Raw genomic sequence first — 7,842 nt, 5'->3', positions numbered from 1 at the left:
GTACTATGAATATTTTGCTGTATATTTTTCAAAGTTATGTTGTTTAAAAAGAATGTCAGTATAAATGAAACTTAGAGTATTTACCATGACCTATCAAGTGCCATTGCCCTCGACGTTGGTGCATGGGCATTTCTTGTTTGCAACATGCAGTTGACTTCATGAGAATTGCATATCATTAGACTTCTGCAATGCCAAATTGATAATTTTGGACTTCATCAGTCTTCTTGCGAAACATGTTTAAAATGCTTTGCACCTTTTTTCCTGTGATGTTTTGTCATTATACATTATTCATGAGGCTATGCAGCTTGTGTTGGTGTGTATGGGAGTTTTCAGTGTTGGACAGTTTTGCAAGCATACTTTGCAGGCCACCCTTTCAAATAGCATCTTTCTTGGCATGCTCACCAAGGACAGGTAAAGTTGTAGTTTAAGACGATAGGTAGAAAAAAGGGAAAGAGACGTGCTGTGAAAGATTCAGGTGATATAGAGAAGTGTTAACATCCTTTTTTTGTGACTGTATGCCTTTCACTTTAACCCTTGCGTTACCTTGACTGCATCAGCTGTTTTTCCTTAGATGCAGCAAGCTGCTGGCAAGTTGTGCAATAAGCTGCTTGGTTTTTATTGAATGTACTCTTCTTTGCGGGTGCTGTCACGTAACGCGAGCTATCTGGGTAAATGACAGTACACAGTCACTTTTGCTCTACTGTACAGAGTTTTTTTTTGTTAGAGCAGTGACAAAATGGCCACTGAAGATATTTATATTATCCCCAGTTTGCATAACTGGTTTAAGTAGTTAGTCGCGAAATAATTGCGAGATGTTTTAATGACCTGCAGCATCTGTTTTCAAGGATTAGATGAGCATATGCTTTTGTATTAACTCCACTTTGTCTTGTGACTATAACGTGGGATGCTTCATCTAGCAACATATTCCATATTGCCTTGCTTACATGATGCGCTAGATTTAGTAAAGAATGTACACAGTGTAAAACCTTGCTGTGTCTGCAGCAGCACATTCTGCTACATATGGAACATGAGTTCAGCAAAGTCTTGATGCTTGTATGTTTTGGTGGATGCAACTTATATCACTTAGAATTTTCTCTATTTTGCAGTTCTTCTAGTGCTCTAAGGTTAACATTCTTGTTTTAGTAGTACACAGAGTATCAGTTTCATCTACTAAGTGCGTGTCGAGGTACATAAATGCTATAATTTTGATTCTTCATGTAGACTGTGGCTGCAAGACGACATTTTTTTGTTTTTGTAGAAAAATTGCAGTGCTTTAGGAGGGCATTCAGGTGGTGCTCTAATTTCTAAAGAACATTCATTGTGTTTATGTTTGAGATGAAGAGGATTCATCATTGACAAAATACCTGCTCTGAAGTGTTTATTATGCATAGCATCTGGCTCACAAAGCATTTGATGCACCTAGAAGGAAACAGTTTATCTTGGAAGTGTATAAAGCATATGTTATCCTTGTGCAGAATAGCTTGCTACAAGAATGTAGGAGTGTTAAATTCCGTTGTCCATTTGAAATGATTTTTACTCTAATGCACCTTGCGATGTCAGGCAGCTGTCATAAACCTCCGAGACAGAGGACCATGGTTGGCCTTGGCATCTCTGGAGCGCTTAAAGCAAGGATGCAAGTATACTTAATAAACCTGCTGCATTTTGAGCAGCTAAACATACACTGACTGTAAAATTTGTTCTCAAGCTGTGTCCATAATTACTGTGCTGAATATAGTTTGCCTCATGTTACCTTGCAAAGGTTAATGATAGCAGCAAGGACAAACGTCCTGCTGTGCAATGCCTGCTAATGCATCTCTGCAAGTTCACTTGCAACTTCCTTGCATGGAGGACTAGGTAGGATAGAAAATCTTTCACAAAAACTTCCTTGCTGAATATGCACGCCATGGAGATTTGTCTTAAGCATGTCTGGTATTAGTGCAGTCCTTGGTGAAAGTTGTGAGTTCACATACACTTAAACCAATACTGACATGATTTTGAGGCACTGCAAAAGAGACATTAGCATGCAGTGTTAATGCTTTCCACACACTGGAGCCAGGAAACACGTATAAAATAATTTAGTTCTTAAAGTTTTTGTCACCCAGCATTTGCAAGCCAGTTCCACTGCAAAGGACAGTATCATGACGAGTCTGCACAGTTTGTGTTTATGAACTCTGCGTCCTGTGTGGCCAAAATCTCTGTCAAAGTCGCTGGACGACAAATCACTGATTGTTGTTTAAATACATCATGTCCAACTGACAGCAGATGACAGCACTGTTGCTAGTATGTCACGAGTTTCTGTCCCCGTGTGACCTACTTCAGGTCCTGCTGACACGTCACTGTGAAACCAACCGTTCGACATCAAAAGCAAAAGTGTTTTTTTAAGGTAGTGGTATTAAAACATACTGAATGCACTGCAAGGCACCACAATACTTTTTTTGTTCTCGATGCCAGTGCTTTTATTTAGAGCAACAATACGAAAAATTCATGTCAGTGCTCATTTGATGAAGATCAGTTTAATTTAAGTGTGGCATTGCCGGAATCACAATATTTGTACAGTCATCTTCCTTATGAAGATGAATGTACAAATCATAATCTATAATTATGAGCTGTCATAATCACTTTGTGAAAACAACTCGAGGAAAATGTTACTGCAAACCTCTGGCTCAGCCACTTGTAAATGTTGTTTCATTGGACTATTGGCAAAAATTCTCTGCGCTAGCTTTGGTAGAGGATCATAAAAAAAAAGAAGCATCACAGCAGTCTGAATTCAAAGTGATTTCATTGTTTGTGAAGCTGTAATGTCAATGGTCTCATGGCCTCCTTTTTGTTTCAAGTAAAACATCTAAAATTCATACTTGGGCATCTACCTGTTATTATTAGTTTTATGTTGCAGTTGTTGCAAGTGCAACATTATATATACATTGTTACTGAGCAACAAGGTCTCATGTCAGTGTATTCCAGTGTTAACCAAGGGGTTGTTAGTTTTAGGTAAGCTCTTTTGCCAGTATGCGAGCTTGAGGCAGAAATGCAACTGAGAGGTTGTGATTTGGCTTCATAAGAGGCAATTATTTTGCAACTCTTTGTTCTCTTGCTTTTAAAAATAGGCTTATCATTTTTACTGAAATTAGGTACTCCCATGCAGCATAAACTTCAGATGCTGTTAGGGAATAGTGCTGGCAAGCAATAATTCTTCTTTGTCATAATGAAAACACACATTGACATATTGTGATATATTGCTGATCAGTGCTATGGAGGCCGCTTTGCAGTTCTTGCGGAAATGTGGAGCTGTGGATCATGATCGTGGTGTTTTTTTTTTGTTAAGGAATGTTTGGAAGTTTGTTGATGCTTTTCTAGGACTTCCCTGTTCATGAACATGTTTTGGATGTTTGCAATTGAATTATTTTATCTAGTTGTGAAAGTAAGAGCTGTAAATAAGCGATAGTACCGAAGCAATCATTATTTGATGGCAAGTAAGTATGTTGCTGTGCAGAAGTTTGACTACATATCTTAGAACAAGGCTAATTATAGTCCTCCTGTTATTTGTCTGAAAGTGGCAGTGCTGAGAATGTGTATATGGGAGCAGTACTGTTGTGCTGTGGATTTTCTTAGCGTGCAAGACAACAGGCTGAAAAGGTTTATCTTTGCAAGGTAGCAAGTGGACCAGAACACTGTTGGAATCGTATGTGTGAACCTTTAGTTATAGTTTATCTGTTAGAAAAGCACGAGAAAGCTTTGCCATGGAACTGTGCAAGTTGCTGCTTAAGCATGTTGTCATATGTGTAGAAGACTCTTTATAAAGGCTGATGAACATGCCAAAGTTATATTTTTTGTTGAGTGATCAATGCAAAATAAATCTATATGTGGCAGTTGGAGCGGTGTCCGTTGACTAACATTAAGATGAATAATATTTCTTAAGACATAGCTTCAGGTAGAATTGTTACAGTAGCATGCACTGTAATAGCTTTGTTGACTTTTCACATGTTAAAACAGGGCCTTGTCCTTGAGAAAACTTGGCTGATCTCCTCCACAGAAAGTGACTGGAATTCTTGGGAAAGTGATTATGCATGCACTGTTTGATGTTTAAGCTTACACTCAAGCAAAAGAAATGAAGTTGCTCGCAACAATTAAAAAAAGTTTATTGATTCAAAAATTTGCAGCTAGCATGTTGAAGTTCTCTGATAGCCTACTGGTGAAAACAGTTTTCTCATGTCTAAAATTGTTTTAAAGACTGAAAAAGGAAAAGCAATGATAATTGTTTGGTTGCAGCAACAAAACACGTAATTGTACCCGTAAAGAAAATAATAAATTGAGCTGTAATGATACTACTTAGTTATTAAAGGAATCCAAAGTGTCACTTTCACTAAGCACATAACTTTTGTAAAGGAGGGTTGAAGCCGGCAACAGTGAAGCTGCTGTACCATTTCTTGTAACATGTAATGCTTCCAACTTTCCAACCATCTGAAGGATGTTGCAGGTGAAGACGCTGTCTCTGCATCGAGTGTGGCTGCACTGTGCTGGCCTTCTGCAGTGCTGAGCTCCAGGGACTTCATACACACTTCTCCAACACCACCTGACCTCCCATGTAATTTCTGAAGTGCGCCTATTAGACTCACACTCCCGCCCCCACAATTGCATTTTGGTTTTGCATACATTGTCCATGGCAAAGTGAGCTCCATTTTGATAAAAACAGCTATAGAGCATGCACAGATCTTATCTACGTGGCTTCGCACAGTGGAGGTCACGCCAAAATATACGCGATCACATTACATCGTACCATTCATGTTCATGCACAAAAATTTGGCTGCTAAGACCTTAGGGAGTGGATTGTATCTTGTGTGCACAATGTATCTGCCTGATCAGTGATCACCGTATATTGTCTTGTACACGCAGTGCCTCCATATTTCTGCAAGCGTGATGAAATGAAACATCAATGCTGCCTGATCAATCCGCCATGTATACATTGGATTTGTTTTCTGAGCAATAAGAGATGATTTCGCATGCTAGCGTAAACCACCAGTGGACGACTAGAGATGCAAAATTTTCAGAAATTTTGGGTGGGTATGGGGTGGGTTCGGGCCAAGCTGGAGTAAATGCAGTACATTAAAGGGACGCAAGAGAAAACTGAGTTTCCTCGTATTAGTCAATTCTTTCACGATACCAAAGTCACCACGCGTATCGCGCGAATACGCTGGGTGAGCAAGAAAACGCGCAAAAAAAAAAAAAAATTGCGGGTGGCGACGCCACATTGTGAAGTTCCTGCACCAGTTCCTGCATTGAAGTTGCGCCATGACGTCATAGATCTTGACGAAGCCTTTTAGGATCTGCGTCGTGCTAAGTCGGTAAAAAATTAACTACATTGTCCTTTGAGGGGGTCAGAGACTTGACATACCAAGTTTTAGGAAATTTCTTTGCGCTAATGTCTCCAAAATATGAAAAATGCACATTGAAATCCGCGATGTCACGCGCGGAGATTCCGCTGCGAAATTTAAAAATGGCTTTGACCTTGATTTCTCCTCTATTGTGAAAGCTATGATGGTGAAATCAATGAATTGGAGTTTTCAGAGTAAAACTTATCAGTCTAAACTGATTCATTGTGTCACTTTAGTGCCTCTTTAAGAGGGACGTACACAAAACAATTCTGTCATTGTCGGGAGCGAAATTTCGGAGTTTGTGCAAAGCTGAGTCATTCCGAAATGATGCTACATGCCTAAAACAAAGTGCAGCCGCATTAGGTCTGGTGATTAGTATTCGTCAAAAGAAGGGCGTCACGTGGCTTGCTTAGGTGTGGTGTTCCCTTATGGGTTGCAGAAATGTCTATTTCTCGTTATCAAACCACCAGTACGTCAAAGACGAAGTCAAGAGGAGATAGACACAACGCTCACTAACATTTTTGCATTGAGACAGGGTTGCCTGCGCTCTTTTTAACGCTAGCGGTCCGCGAGTTTCGGGGCGCGGGTTTTGCGCCGCCTCCTTCGAGAGATGGCGCCACGCTGCGTGAACACGCAGGCAGCGTCCGGCCCAGGCGGATATTGTTCGGCCAGTGGTATAGATCTTCTATGGTTCGGCCGAGACGAGACTTGCAGCAAGGTTCAGTTCAAAACAGGTTCATTTCGGCTCACTAAGCTTTCAGGCCTGGGTCGTGTCGTGGCCGCATATTGCTACGGGCACTTTTTATATTTTTATGTAAGCAGTCCGTTAAACGTACAACCACTGCCTTGCGCGAACCGCGCCCTTGTGTCAGGGGGCTTTCCAGCTTATTTTAGAATCTTCCAATAAGACTGTGCGCCGCACGCGAACAATATAGTTTTCTTCGGAACTAACCCGGCCACCAATGATAGCTCTCGAATCTTCGATGCCACAGGTAGAAAAGGCCGACGCACTTTACTGCTGATGAGGCTACCGACGGCCGACGCTCTGTTCGCCGCTATCAGTGTAGTGCAGAGCGTATTCCTTCTATTTAACTTATCATTTCCTGGGCACAAGTTCGCCCGATTAAAGATTTTCGTCTTGAACACGCCGACTGCTGCCTTCTTCAGTGTCACGACCACGTAACATCTGGTGGAGGTGCTGCTTCGTTCATGATTCGGACGCCCCCGCGAAGCGCCGACTCAAGCCCAAGCCGTGAAAAAGGCGACGCTAAAGACAATGCGGATCGTAGAACTAGCGGCAGGCGCAAGGGACTATAGCCAGAGTACGGGCTCCTTCCCGAAAACACTAGGCAGCCCAAGACCGTCCCATTTACCGCAGAGACAATGACAGCACCTTTGCCATCTACAACGGTCGTCATGCATCAGCCCAGAGAGCCGCCGACTTTGCCGCGGGGATCATCATGTGAGGATCCGAAAAGGAAAAGCTGGCTGGAGACATACGACCGGCTCGCCACGTTCAACAACTGGGATTGTGACGAGAAGCTTCGCCACGTCTATTTAGCACTTAAAGATGGCGCAAGGACCTAGTTCGAGAACCGAGGCCACGACGATCGAAGAGGCACTTGAAGTGCGTACCAGGCAGTACAACCGCCGCATTCCTACGACGATTTACGGGGATGTTGAAGCGTTGCAATCCGAAGACCTGCGCGAGACCATCTGAGCGATCGTGCGGGAGGAGCTGCGGAAATAGTTTCCATCCTCGCAGCCTCAAGTGGACTCGATTGCTGACGTCGCACGCCAGGAAATCTAGCAATCACTGGGAACACCTCAACCGGTGCAACCTGAACCGCAAGCGATCAGCTCCGCCCCAACACTCCTCCACGCCCGCGTCGGGACGCTGCACCACCGCAATTCCGTCGCCAACCGCCGCCGCCGCCATACCGCCCGCATGTCGGACAGCGCTACGCTCCAAGGAATGCCTACGATACAGTGTACTAGAATTTGTACACTGTACCGACGTGTGGCGCGCCCTGCACCACCGCCCGCTCTGCTACCACTGTGGTAAAGCTGGCCCCCACCAACCGCCGCTTCCAGTACCTACAGATGGGCCTACACGGTTTGCCGTCAACGCGCCGTGTTCACAGCGGGGTGAACGACATCGCCGACTGCATCGCAGGAGCGCAGTGAACACCCCTACGACCTTCCCGATCGCCGTTGCCAGGCCGCTACACCTCGCTATGGTGGCTTAACCTCGCCGCAGCGCCGGCAGTACACCGGCCGCACTCGGGGCCTGTTCGCGAGCCCTTGTCCGGAAAACTAAGGGCAGCAACCGATGAAGGTATGGTTGCTGTGCGCAGTAGCATAGCCAAGGGGTGGCACACTGGGCCCGTGCCCCCCCCCCCCCTGAAATTTTTTTCTCTCGTGGGATACAGAGCACAAAATGACACTCGACCACACACACCTGCCCGGACTG

Source organism: Rhipicephalus sanguineus, unplaced genomic scaffold, assembly GCF_013339695.2.
Source record: "Rhipicephalus sanguineus isolate Rsan-2018 unplaced genomic scaffold, BIME_Rsan_1.4 Seq244, whole genome shotgun sequence".
NCBI lineage: Eukaryota > Metazoa > Arthropoda > Arachnida > Ixodida > Ixodidae > Rhipicephalus > Rhipicephalus sanguineus.
Note: the sequence above shows the minus strand (reverse complement) of the source record.